General features: G+C 45.4%; 2 protein-coding genes and 1 non-coding gene across 4 annotated transcripts in view; 2 read left to right on the top strand and 1 right to left on the bottom strand.

The window, feature by feature from the left end:
- LOC143425503 (beta-galactosidase) overlaps window positions 1-14,771 on the top strand; it is a 188,880-nt gene that overhangs the window by 37,101 nt on the left and 137,008 nt on the right. The window lies entirely within an intron of this gene.
- The window catches only part of Vg (transcription factor vestigial), a 71,553-nt gene that overhangs the window by 30,586 nt on the left and 26,196 nt on the right, over window positions 1-14,771 (bottom strand). The window lies entirely within an intron of this gene.
- Trnas-uga (transfer RNA serine (anticodon UGA)) lies at window positions 7,993-8,074 on the top strand. Its single transcript has one exon. It is a non-coding gene; the product is annotated as a tRNA-Ser (tRNA).

Here is a 14,771-nt window from a genome sequence, read left to right as displayed (position 1 = left end):
CGCATCTTTCGAGTATTTTTTATTCTTCTCAGCGGCTCCCGACGCGATGCCACCGATATTTTTTCAAACGGCCGAGATATTCGTCTTGATATTTGCCGTTTAGGAACGTCTAAGGTGCAGATTTTGAGGTCGAAAGTCATGCTTACAAATGGAGCAGGAACGCGAGTTACAATTTCAATAATCCGCGAAGCAAATCCACGCCATTAGCACCCATTAATGCCATCCAGTTCGCACCCTGTGCATTCCCTGCGTTAAGCAAAGAAGCCTAACCAGTCTCCTCGAACCGAGCAGATCCCAGCCACGCGATGGCATGAAAATAAGGTCGAACGATTATCTCTGTCGCTCGCGGGACGAGCGTACCAGATAGAGAAGCGGGTCGATCGATTGCCAACGATCGTGACGCATCGAAAGAAAGATCGCGTCGCGCGATCCCCTTTCGAAAATAATTCTACCTGCTAACCGTGCGACGCTCGAATACCTCTCGTTCGTTACGTGGCCCGAGCAGATTGCCCGCGAGAATGCGATCCTTCGCACGCTGATTCGATTAATATTGAACGCTCGGCCCACTTCAGCCTCCAAGATTTTCCCTGCGTTACGTCGCCGACTTCTCTGTCTTTCTTCCTCTTCATTTTCTTCTTTTTCTTCTTCATCTTCGTTTCATTCTTTTTTCTTTTTTTGTTGTCACTGCACACTGGTATTGCACTGGTCTCGATGCAAGGTATATTGAGGACGCGCGGATTCTCGAATGCAGCGAGGACTCTTATTACATTGACTTCTGGCAACCGCCGGAGCGGTGGCTAAGAAACCGGCGAATGGAAGTCACGAGTAAGCGTGGCCGCTTTTACCGCAGCGGAGATTCCGCGGAATCGAGCGAATTCACGCGGTCAATGGGAATTGAGATACTCCTAGGCTGCTGCGAGGATGGTTCGGGACTTTTATGGAACTGCTCGGAAGAAAGTGCGATTCTTAGAAATTTATTTCTCTGGGAAGCTTCGCGAGCTTTTTTCTAACAGATATCGAGATGGAAATAGAATTTTGAGAGTCACTCGATAAGAAAGACAGTAGAAAAAATAACAGTGGAAAGGAAACGTCTAGCAAATCCTTGCAGGAATTATTAAATCCAGATATCGAAGAATAATAACGAATCGAGATCAGTGATGAAAATCGTCGGAAAAATGATCCATCGAACTTTGCGAAAGGGAAAGGAAAAGAAGGATCGTAATCACGGTGCTTCTCCATTATCGAAGAGGTATCGATCCACGGGTGAATCGTTCGGTGCATGGTCTGAGAGCGTAGAGGCAGCGGCGATCGGAATGCGATCCTCAGAAAACAGAGGTAGCCGGTGAACGCAGTGGCACGGAGCGTAGCCTCCTTTAGCGCGTGTCGCAAAGAATGGCGTTCCTAGACTAAAAACGGAACAGCGGCAAGGAATGTAACGTTGCAGCACACCTTGCCCCGAGCTGTGACACGAGTTCGCGCGCGGCCCTCGTATATAGAAACGGCCGTGCACATAACCGACCGACGTGGACGCAACCTGGGCTGGCACGCGTGAGATATGGCGATTCCGTACCGATAATTGTCGCACATCCCAACAATTCCGCGACCTGCCACCACCAGGCCATATCGCATCCGCGTGACGTGTTACTTCTCCGCGCGCCGTCCTTCTCCTCGGACGCGCCAGGACTTCCGTCTAGTCGCGCTCTCCGATACGTTCGTTCGTGTCTTTTGTCTCGATTGCTTCATTTTTCTTGCCTTTTTTCTTTCTTTCTGCGAAAGCGCGGAGACGAGATCGGACGTCTCTCGAGGTCGCCAAGAAATTAGATTCGAACGGGAATACGCGTCACGAGAGCAGGCGTGGATAGATGTCGGATGTTAGCGAATTTAATGGACAATATCGATTTTCCTTCGAATATTTCTGTGCTATGAGTTAAAAAAGAAAAAAAACTGTAACAAACGAATCGCAATCTCGGTTCTAATTGACGAAGTTTTCAAGTAACATATATTTTCTGCACCATCTCGGGAACAACTGGCCATTTAATCGACCACTCTACAGTGAGAGTAACTAAGCGCGTTTAAATAGATTCCACGATTAAATGCGATCGCGTAGCACTTTACAGATTGATCGCCCGCAGAGGTAAACCACTTGTGACGTTAGTAGCAGAAATTTTCGCCGTAAATCTAGCTCAAAGCCGGCTAGTTGAATGAAAAGGACAGCTGCTCGCGCGGTCCGATTCCGGTGCATCTCACAGTAATCCAACGGGTCATCCAGCTTGATGAATTACCATCGAGTATAGCGCTGTTTCCTCCCCTCCCTCCCCCCACCCTCTCCTTTCCACTGTTTGATGTTAAACGTGATTAACGTGTTCTTCTGATTCTAACCTCCCGTTTGATCTTGACACGCAAATCTACGCGCCTATCCGCAGCTGCGCCGATATTATCGTAGAACACGTGCTATTCGGTTATTACTGAATCGAGGATTATTCTTCAAAGCGCTTCGAGTAAGACCGTAGCCTCGATACACGTTACGTTTACACTCCAGGAAGTCGTAACGCATGTACGACCAACATTGGCGGTGTAATTCATAACGCGGCAGGTGTTTCGCGGATCGACTATAATAATTCCTTGAAAATATTCTTTTTTACTGCTATACTTAATACTTTCTTTAATTTCTCAAACGATACAACTGTCTGCACTCGATAAATTGAACTACATCAGTCATGAAAAAAAGATGCTTGTGTTCAAAAATTAAACGAACTAATTTATCTCTCAGTTGTAACACTATACACGTATAGTACGTATTTTTGTTAAAGAATGAGTGAATTACACTCTTCGTCCATCGACGCATGAGAAAATTGGATCTCGTGCACGTGGACATTAAATGTCGCCCCGAATCGACCGAGTAATCGGAAGCGATCGTTCGGCGAACGCGACCTGGAGGATCACAATGAACGCATAAATTTCGCAGAACAAATTCGCCCGGAAAATGGCGGATCCATCGCGTCCGGGGGCCTCGAGACTTAGCTGGCGGACGAAACGCAACGAAGAGGCAGCTGCTACAATAGTCACCTGCGGCGATTAATGGCGTCCGGTCGGCGATCGTAAATAACAATAAACCAGTTTACTCGAAGAACAGTCGCGTGGCTTCCGCGATTCTTGGAACTATTCTAGCGTCGCTTGCACTTCGTCAATGCGGCCGTGACGACGAGCAATTAATTTCCACGGACGTGAGTCGCGAACTCGCTCGGTGAAAGATTTTCCAACGGCAGAACAGAACGAAGAGGGACTCCGTCCCCGTGGACGCATCCTTCCTTTTGTTTCCGATACGACCGCGGTGAAAGACGCTACTGACAAATGAGCGCCCAGTCCCGAGTACATCCACGGAATTCTGATTCGCTTCGTCGATTCGTGCTTGTAGGAATCAAAACTGAAAAATTACTTCGAGACGTCGCTGAATTCAAGGATATAACGCAATGCCCGCGATCCTTTCACCATCGTCCGTAAGCTTCCAATTTTTTTGAACCTGGTATCTCGATTAAGAAAAGAAACCAACGAATCTGCTCGAATCGTGTTTGTTTTATTAACCAATTCACTTTTCCTGATCGCCATAATACCCGATCGACTCGCGTTTCAACCTGTTCTCCAAACGCTAACCGCGAACAGGAGGGCGGCCCTATCGCCATCTACAAATCCTTCGCTGAAGATCTCGAAAAGTCGACCGTGACGGGGTCCGCGCTGCGAAAGACGGCTGCCGGGCATGGAAAAAAAAAGTCCAAGTGAGAGGCGTCTCGTCGGTGCCGGTCGGCTCGCTGGAAACTGGCCCTCGTGGAAAAGCTTGTTCGATTCAATTCTAATGCAGCGGCTCGCGACGTCGATTCGCCGACAGGACGGTGTCAGCGCGTCCGCGCGACGCGGCTCCCGTGCTGCTGTCCCTCGCGTCGAGTCCTTTCTCGAATGATGAGAGTATTCTCACCACGTTTTCCGCGACACCGGGGGTATTACGGATCTTCAAAGCGCCGCCACGGCGGCCTGGCATCGTTAATATAAATTACACCCACACGAGCGCGCTCGAGGCCAGGCAACGCCGTCGTTTTCGAGGGACGCGTCCGCCACGGCCGCGTACATACGTCCACGATTTACACGTATATACGCGGCATCGTGTACGCGTCGACGTATTACCAGATTCTTAGGAATGCTTATAATTTTACGAGCCTCCTTAATATGCGCTTAGCTTCTGCCGCGGTAGCCTCGGCCCTCGCGCTTCGCCCTCCCCTACCGCGCCTCCCTTCCCCCCTGCCAGCCTACCCACGACATTTTCTACTTAACCTTTGAACCAAGATCGTTCGCGCGTAGCAGGTGCATTCCACCTTGCGGCGCGACGATCACTCGAAAATCCGTTCCGCGGAGGCGCGGTCGCTGCATCCTCTCCTACGGGGAACGTCTATATTGGATACGGCTGAACGCAGAGGGATTCCGGCGATATTCAACTTCGCCTCGCCCCGTCCCGTCCCATCCCCCTTCGCCCGTTGCATTTTTCCCCGGTTCCCTCTTTGGTTCTTCTTTCGTTTCGCGCGTACACGCTTATGCGCACGGACTGCCTTTTTCTTGGTCGATTTGCTCGTTTCTTCGGGCACGAACGAATATAGTGGATGCGTATACGTTACGCGGACGAGGAGGCACGGGAACATCGCGAGGAATGCTCGCCGCTAGGTGAAGTAGAGTTATTGAGATTGAAGCTTTTGTGATAAGCAAGTATAGGAATCGCGAAGTATGGACAGGTACGGGCAGAGTGCGAAGTGGTTAGGAGGACGGCGGGGTTCTGTCGATTTCCTTTTTCTATACCGCGTATCGTCAAGTATTGGAAAGGTTAAACGCTTTTTGCTCTCTTCGGTTCTACGCTCAAGCAGAAATTGCAATTTCTTTGCTACCTTGTAATGGTTAACATAGTTATACACTGCGGAACTCGTTGCGTAGAACGCAGACCGTTAACGAAATTCTTGAAGTCTTCATTATCGCGTGTAAAAAAAATGTACAATTCCATGAAATTGAAGACCCTTCGCGATGCCTGGCAAAAGTATGTCAGGCACGATCACGCGAAACGTTTCGCGTGAAATGTATAAATTCTGACTTTCCCGATTTCTCGGGCGCGCTGCGCATTTTTCAATGCTCAAGGTGCAAAACCAGTATGGTACGCGAAAGCCACTCGGTTCGCTTATGAGACAGGTGAAGGGCCACGGTTTTTGCCCGAACGAAACTTCCCGTGTCTCCATTTAAGCGCACGCGTAATCGTCAACGTATGACCGAGCCGGCTGTAATTGCATTAATTCCCTCTCATAATTACGAATCTTGCTCGCGGTCCCCGCACGACCGGCAGCGTGTCCGCGAAGAAAGTTGCACTGACAATTAAAATCCGCGACTGCTTTGAACGTTCGTTGCGCAAGCGACGCGAAAGAAACTATCGAGTTGGTTAAAGCCTGTGCAACTTTGTTGTATAGTTTTCAATACCAAATTCAAATTCTACGGGCATTTACGCCAGCACGATTTACTGCTTTCTTTTTGCATTCTACGAGACTCGTTTAATACCACACGTTGAGATTTTCGATTTACACTTAATCAGCTTCTACTCTTGCAAAAATCGAAATGATAAGTAACCGGCAATAAATTAACATTCTTACAGCGTTCCGCAAAATGCCATGAGCAACATTGTAGGATTCACGGTAGAAAGGAGAGTTGGATAAATAAATAAACTGTATACTTGTGGAAAAATATTACGCAATCAATACTGTCGTCAACGAATGATCGATGGATCGACGTCAAAGTTAGTGCTTTTATTTATACGCATCATGTGACGTAGGTAATAAAAAATTTATTGTTACAACTAACAAAGTTACAGCTTACGTAAGTACCCGGCCAGTAGGACTCGTCTATTGAAACGAGTATAGAACGGCCAAGACTAATAAATTAAATTAAATCGATACAATTCTTGTTTCCTTTCAGAGTTAGAAAGAATTCAAAAAAGTATCGTTCGCGATTACAATTTTTCTTCGAACAATTAACCGCGTTGCCACGTTCCGCTTGCCACGACAGTAGTATAATTCATGAGAATTGTCGTTGCACTATCGTTCAAAGATCAGACTCGCTCTACCGCGGTGATCTGAGATACCGATCGAAATTTCTCACGGTACAGCGAATAAAGTCCGGGCAAGTCGAAGTTCGATTCGTCGGATTTGAAAGGACGCTACGTTTTCATTAGTCACGAAACGCGTGGGACAGAGACACCGGTCGCAGCCGGTGTCTCAAGGGGTTGACTGAACAACTGTCGATTCGTCACTGTCAGCTAGTGCAGTGTCACGAGCTGACCGAGATGAGACGACCGATTATGAGAATGAAAAATGATCCGCGAAAACCTTTGATATTTCGTCCTGCTATTCCTCGAGAGGAGTACGCGTCCTCGGGATCCTAGATACGGGGACGAAATGAATCTTCGTCGCTCCTCGCCTCGTTACGAGAGCAGCTCGCGAATTCGTTTCTTTTCGATTATTATTGCGCGACAATTTATTGCGAAACCTATTCCCATTCCGACTGATAAGGAAAAGTCACGCGAGGAATAGAATCGTGACTTCTAGCCGGCGAATTGCATTACCCGTTCTCGAGAAATTTATTGCCCCTGCTGATAATATTAATGAGCGTAATGTTATTATAAGTGAATGTACAATGATGTTGCGGAATCGTGGATCGGAACGAAAGGGAAGCTTGTTACGTGCAATGCCGCGTCGTTTTGTTGGTAAAGGGGTTGCTGAATTCTTCTGATTGAATTATCGAAACGTTGAAACGTAGACGAATAAGACCATTTGAACAGTCACGGATTAAGACTGGATCAAATTTTATTATATCTGTCACATAAATTAACTTTATCGAGTCAATTTCCTCCTTACGAAGGGGTAGGCCATTGGCAAAACATTACGCGTTACAACAAACGCGACACGTTAAGAAGTGAACCATCGCGGTATGGCATAATTATCGGGTTAATTAATCGCGTATCGCCATTGCAACGTGCACTCTCTTATCAATCTTGACGACTGTTGATTTATAAATGACATGCGTTCAGCAGAGCGCTCACGATGATTACGATTTCTCTTTTTCTTGCCTTCTTTCGAGATCACGCGACCACATATGAAGCTCGATATCGTTTTGCTTAACGATCGTAATTAAATAACCGTGAGATGACTCAATTATCGTTAATGTGAACGCGACGTGCTGCTTTCCTCGGAACCTCGAAGAAAAGAAGAGAAAGAGAGAGAGAGAGGCGAGTTTAATTAATCTGCAGTTCATTCGTTAAAACCCGGAAATGCGACCCTGTTCCGTTGTAATTGTCTTAGTTCGATCGTTTCCTCAGCTAATTGAAATTCTTACCTAAGTACTACTGGCGTCGTGAAAGAAACTTACCGGACTCTATTAAACGATGCTTAATTAACACGTCAATGATCATGTGATTTTGCGATTCCTTAAATTGGGAACGAAAACGACATAGTGGCAATTCTGAGTGTCTATGCCGATAAAAATTGCTGCCTTTCGTATTGGTTCCAAATTTAAAGCATTATTTATTTTCATCATTTCTTTCTTTCAATCTCACGTCGATCAAATAACGGGTTAATTTTATTTAAAAATTATTGCTTCCAAGAACGCACTACGCGTTTCAAAAATTTATTGAAGGCCAAATACAATCTCGTAAAATTAAAAATATTAAATTTAATTGAAAGCTTTTAAAAAAATCTAAATTTAGTTTTGAAGGTAGATCTGTGAAGGTAGATCTACGTTGCCCGGATACACCACATTACATAATTATAACTACATCAGATTATATCAGTTCGATTTTTTATAATTTTTTATGTTTAAATAATGTTTATTCACCTTTTATTTGCAGTGCATTATTCAAATATCGTTCAGAATTTTCTACCCCTCTTTAGTGATGCAAGTAAAACCCGAGAACACAGAGCTGCGGTGTCCGAGCGGTTAAGGAGATGGACTTGAAATCCATTGGGTTATACCCGCACAGGTTCGAATCCTGTCCGCAGCGAATATTTTTTTTCCAGAAAATTATGCTTAAACAACCCGAAACTGTTGACATCACACACTGCGTGTAACATTCCACGATTATTATTAATGAAACAATGAAAAAAAAAAAAAATTAATCTTTTATAACAAGACAGAACCCTTCACTACTGAAGAAAACCAGCACGTATAGCCAACGAGAGTTGGCACGATTTTTCTGAATTTAATTCACATCTTTGCGACGTTCATTTGTCACTTCTGTAACATTCATTCCGCGTCAGCCGCCATTGTAAATGAACGAGAGAAGAAAGGTTTCCGAAGCGGGAACACGGCTGCTCGAAAGTACGAAGCATGCAGATTTGAACAGCGATTAGGAAGTTGTAATTCGTCATCGCACCTACGCAATGAACGTTACGCTCAGCTGAGATTTTACGATAGCGATAATAATTCGCAAAGGGCACGCAGGACTCGATAAATCCCCCGTTGACGTTGATGCATTGCGAAAGATACGTTACTTCTGCGAGCGGAAACAGAATCGCCGTGCTACGCGACGTTTTGAATTTGTAACACCGGCATAAATTCGCTTGGATTGGTAAATTCACGTCGGAAGAATTACATTTAGCCGGAATTCGTCGATTTAATCTCGATTAACTTACCGGATAATGGAAACAAATATGTTTCCCGATTCAACGGAGATTATTTCATAAATATACTCTATTCGATCGTCTCTGGTCTTTGCAAACAACTTGCTTAATTACTCTAACAAGATTATGGGTGTGATTTTGAATTTAAACCACCTATTTTAACAAATAGAATAGTTCTCTGTAGAACGCAGGAAAGAAGAACTGAAAGGATGGAACTCATAAATCCTTAAAAAGACCGTGTACAGACCGTCGACTTTCGAGGATAACTGCGTAGGAGGAGTCACGGTCGAACGATGACGACGCCGGAGACAGAAGCCATTTCATAAAAATTCCTGGACAGCCCCCATCGCGTCCCTCTAGCGATGCTCGCTTTTAAACCCGCGTAATTGAAGAAACAAAGGGGGCTGCAATTATGCCTGGCAATTACGCCGGGCGTAAACGCGCTTGCGCGCGAAGCGGAGAAGCATGGCCGAGCGCGGTTTCCACCACGCTCGACGCGACTCTTCTGATGAAATTATTTCCTACGGGAGAGTCGTTCCCCGCTGACGGAAACGGGGGCAGACACAGGCGCGAACTCGAGCGAGACCGGAACCGTGCTCCGCCTCGTGAATAAAAATCGCTCGCTTCGGGGTAGAATTAAGCAATTCCTTCTGTAGATTGGTCAAAGCGAGTCGCTTCTTAGAAGGATATTTACCCTCTTGCCGTAGAATTGAATTCTATTCGTTCTTCTTCCACGATACCAGAGAAAATACGTGAAATTCAACGAGTTATGCGTTAAATTTAGAACTCGGAGAAACAGTTATGCATTTCAGTGAACATAACTAATTAGGAAACCGTAACCTTTTCGCAGGCAAGTTACTACATTTTTCTTAGCGTTTCGCAAACGTTGCGCAACACGTTTTTCTCGGTGCAATCAACAGGAAGAATAAATGATCGAACAAAATGACTCACAATTAGGCAAATGAGGAATTAAACTGCCTGTAATCTGCAACTTTAGAGGATCTTGTCGCGTGACAAATGGGAGAATTTATTAACCGAAGATAACGAATATGCCGCTTTATACAACACGCGCGAACACTTTTTTAATAAATCTAATCATCATCGGAGTTTGTTAGGAAACTCTTAAGAATATTTAAAGAAACAGGAATATCGTTAATGTTAATGTAAGCAGAAATGCTAATAATTTTACGGTAATAACAGGACGCAATAAATATTGAACAATTAATGTAGACGCTGGAAATTGATTACCTACCAGTTCTTGCGTTGCATGATATATGTTGCATAATATCTATTACACGCACAAATTGAGATACAACCTCAAATTTTCGTCCGCGTTTAATGATTTTAACAGAATTCCTTTTCGCGATCCGAACAGGGGTACGCTTCATCGCAGAATGTGAAACAGACACGTCCCACCGCTACGAATTTGATTGAACGGTTTTCTCGATCTACAATTCCCGCGATTTTACCCGATTTCCCGCGTATATCTCGAATACCTACAAATCGCAATCCATTTCCCCAGTCTGATTACCGGCAGCTCATTCTAGATCGTACTCGGTTACCAACAGCGACAACCGCAGTTTCCCTCGGGCATCAGAAGCGCGTGAGAAATCAAACTCGACTCGACGAATTCGCATGCAGTTCTCTCGCGAATCGAGAAGACCGTAAAGCCGTCGGCTATCGCGGAAATCGCGGCGAACCATTGTGGCGTTCGTGGACAAATGCTCAGGCGTCGAGCGAACGAAAGAAAGCGGGAGATCGGGAAAGGAGTGAGAAAGGGAGAAAAATGCGTCGAGGAGGAAACGGGCGGAAAGAGAGAACGGTGGACGAGACGAAGGATACGAAGGCGCAAATAAGACGTCGAGTGCCCGGTCGTTTAGTCGATCGTGCAAGCGAATCAGAAATCGCACGCAGAGCCACTGGAGAGGTTTACGATCTTCGTTATCCTCTTTGCGCACTCATCAAGCCCGGGAGAAACGTTAGCCAAGCATATCTGCGAGAGGAATAAGTTAACCGCGCGGCCGTGCATGGGCTGACGATCGCGATCGCCGATGCGGATTCCCTGTTTCCGATTCCACCGCCGTTCCGCCGTGTGTGATGTACTGAAATGGAATTATCTCGATCCCCTTCGATCCGATCTCCCGCATCCCTTTGTTGCGCCTGTTGACGTCTTCTTTCGACTCTTTCCAGCACGCGAAGGGGGACTTTTAGCTGTTCGTTGGGAGCGTTCGCGAACAAGAACGTTTAACACCTGACTCCCCTTAAAAAGAGCTTCGTTCGTTTACGACTGGAACTCATAATTGTACGTAGGTTTTACGTTTAATCTGCAATCTAGAAATTAATGAGTGGTGCGAATTGCTCGACTGGTTCGAGTGGAATGGTATGCGAATAAAATAAGTAGATTGTTGAGCAAGTGGAATAAAGTTTAACAAATGTAGAGGTGTAGGTGTGGTACTTTCAACCCACGTGAATTTATAGAAGATTTTTTCAGCTGCAGAAATGATCTATCTGAAGTCATATTATAGTTTACTATTTTTATGTCATTTTTAGATAACACTTCTGCTTGTTCTTTGAAGAAAATCGCACACAAGAAAACCTAAGGTAGGTAACGTTGGACGAGAATCACGTATGATGCAACGTATTCTACTTGAAGGTTGAGAAATTTTTTACCCGCGATGACGTTAAAACGATCGTAAAATGATTGGTTGTGATACTAGATTTTTCATTTTTAGTACAAGTACAGGAAGTAATAAAACTAGTACATTTCTATGCTGATCATTGCGGATATTAGTTGAAAATCTTTTAATACACTTCACACTCGCGGTTATTCCACACGCTTCTAACTATTATTAAGAAAAAAAAATTGGTGAGAAATGTTGCGTGAAAAAATGTAATGGTATTTAATCAGAATTAGAGAAAATTCCTTTCGAAAGGGAAAACAATGTTTCTAAATTCAGCAGATATTCCATTACCTATCCCATCCATCATAATTATTCAGAGCTATTACGATTACATAATCTGCTGTTTCCATGTACATGCTATTTAGCCTTGAGAAGGAGTTCTTATCACCTCCACTTACGAACGTGGAACGAGGCACGCGCTACTTTTGCATGTAACACACATCGCACTCGCTTTGAACCATGTAGGTGCATTCTTATCGACGACTGACAATTACTACACTCCAGCTATGCATAAATAATTGTTTTTAACTCCAGGGTCAGTGGCGCTCATCATTTTCTTTTCAATCCGTCTAATCGGCAGTTTACCGGTGCTTTAATTGAAAAAAAATTCCAGTGGCAGCCGCAAAGAACAATACAGGGACAAGAAGAACCACCGAGGATCGTTCTTTCCGCGATTGAAAAGCGTAATCGTTTTCACTGCGATCTTCAAGTTGCCATCCGAAGCTCCCCCAAGGAGAAGCTTTTCATCGCTTGAATATCGAAGAATTTGTCGCGGCGCTTGAAGCAGGTCGAGCGCGAAAACATCAAAGGATTCCACCTCGACCCTACTTCGACTCTACCCCTCGCTCGCCGTCCTCCTCGACGTAATAATCATTTATTATCCCGACGAGTAATAACCGGTACGCGGCGTTATTATGAAGTTGCGAAATTGAGGCTTTGTTTAAAAATTAGCTGCCCGCGCGATTTACGCGACTTTGTTTCATGAACTTTACCTTCGAGGTCCATCGTCTACTTCTTTATTAGCTTCCGCTTAAGAGGCTCGATACATGTTCCTGGCTGATATCGAAAGTCGCGTGTGAAAAATAAACTCTTGCGATTCTTGCCTATACCCCCCTCGTATGGTCAGACAAAGCTGTCGCTGCACGGTAGTTGAATTACTTGTAAGTAGATTCGATTAGGTACGCAGGGCAACACCACTGTCCCCCGACGTAATCCATAGTAATTGTTATACCTAGACGAGCTCGAGAAATGAATTTTAAGGAGAACAGATTCTAAAGTATTGTAATATCTTTTACAATATTTTGTAGTATTTAAGAAACGGATAAAATCTGCAAAATAAATATCGGAAAATGATTGTACGATTAAAGTAGCAAATAAACGAATTCCACTTGTGGAGGGACGACGGCGAATACTCGAGATTCTCGGCGAGTATCGCACCTCTGCATAAGAACATCGATGAACTCGTTATCATAGCTCGCAAGACCGAGGCTTCCGTGTCTCCGCGAGTCGTCAATGAAATAGCAGGGACCACGGGACACGCAAAATTGATGAAAGTATGCCGGGTCCACGCATTCCACGGAAGTTTCGAGTTCTAGCCAGCTTTGGCAGCCGCGGCGCGAGGTGAACGCATCTGTTTGGCCGTCCGATAGCGCGCCGCGTCGCGCCCGTGCTCTTATTAATGAGAGGGCATTCTCGACGAGCTCACGGAATCTTCGTTCGCCGACGCGATCCACCGAACGAAAAGCGAAAACGCGAAGAATCCGCGGCTAGCTGCCGGCCCAATGAAAAACAGATGCTGACACCGCCGCTTCGAACTTTCGCTTTTTCGCGACACCCCTTTGATCACCGGGATGCTAGCTGGGACCTCTTTTTGCATCGATCTCAACGAGAGAAAGAGCCACCCATCGTTCATAATTACCATGAACATTGACGCGTGAAAAACTTTGGAAATCGAGGAAGGAAATTGCGCGAAACCGATGAAATCGTCTCCTTCACATGCCCAAAAGGTATGCACGCGTTTCACGGAGATCTCGTATTCGACGCAACCACTTCACAGGTGACGATCCCTATTGAAGAGACGATCCACGTACGATCCCTTAATTGTAATCCCAGGGTGGCTCGAGAGAGCGAGCGTGTGCGCGCTTCCACCGCGGCACGCACAAAGGTGTCTCTATTAACCCAGGAAACTAGAGAACCGTGCAAAATGTTGGGCTCGGGGGCGCCTCGCGCTCTATATTAGCTCGTTTTATGCAGACGCCGCGGCTTCTATCAAATTAAGTTCATACGGGCTTCTCGCCTTCCGCGATCTCGAATCACGGCTAAGAAGTTTCCCTTCGATCGATCGGTCCGTTCGCGACGCCGCTTAATCAACGGGAAGTGTGCGAGTTTCAGAACCGGTGGCGTCTCTCAGGAATTTCGAGGGAAATCTAGGGGAAAATCTTCCGTTCGACGAGCGTCGCGAGAATATTTCTGTAAAGCGCGCAATCGATTAATGCCCAATCGTTTTTAACTTCTGACAATCTTCTCGAGTGCCTATGCTATATTTTTTCTGCAGCACCTCGATGAAAAATGTGAATATTTTTCTACCGAACGCTTTCTTGCACCCAACTGTTCCGCTATCGCGATTGATGTTGTCTACGAAATGTTTCCACCCGTGTGTTCGCTTCTACGCGCAGACAATGGAAAAAAGGGTCAAAAAATACGCGACAATGTAGGGTACAAAGATCTCTTGAGAAATTTCACACGTGTACAATTTCTGGAATTGATATGCGCCGAGATTCCCTACCCCGGTGCCAGTCTACGCGCGTACGTTCAACAGTCACGCGACTGACGTTTTACTCGGGCCAGCTCGAATCGTACACATAATTGGCAGGGCAGGGGGTGTTTTTATTCGCCGTTCATATTCCACGGTGAGTTTAATTCTTTGCAATTCAAATGGTTCCCGCTACGAGGGCACCAACAGAACAGGGTAATTTTGCGTTTTATCATTGCGAATATGGCGAAGAAAGGGGAAGCGGTTCAGGGGGATATATCAATTTCAGGAAGCGGTACGAGCCTGGGAATAACTGCGAACCTGAGTGGCTTTCAATTAGATTTTTATCGCAACTGCGTACGTTAAACTTGGACGAGTACGAGAAAATCCAGGCCTTACTCTCTAATGGGCGAATCGATATTTCGTTGCTCGTAAAATTTCTTCCTCGCTGAATTTTCCATAAAATTGCTCGGAACAATTAACGTCCGGGTACCGGTTAGTCAATGAATTTTAAATTAAATGACATCTAGGAAACTGTTATCCGCTTTCGGTTCGTCTAAAATTGCCATCATCCTTGAATGAGACCGATCGTCACGGACTTGTCCACGAGAAACGAGAAAATTTGAACGAAACGAACAGCAACTA

The sequence above is a fragment of the Xylocopa sonorina genome, chromosome 7, assembly GCF_050948175.1.
Source record: "Xylocopa sonorina isolate GNS202 chromosome 7, iyXylSono1_principal, whole genome shotgun sequence".
NCBI classification, from domain to species: Eukaryota; Metazoa; Arthropoda; class Insecta; order Hymenoptera; family Apidae; genus Xylocopa; species Xylocopa sonorina.
Note: the sequence above shows the minus strand (reverse complement) of the source record. Positions and strands in the feature narration are given on the sequence as shown.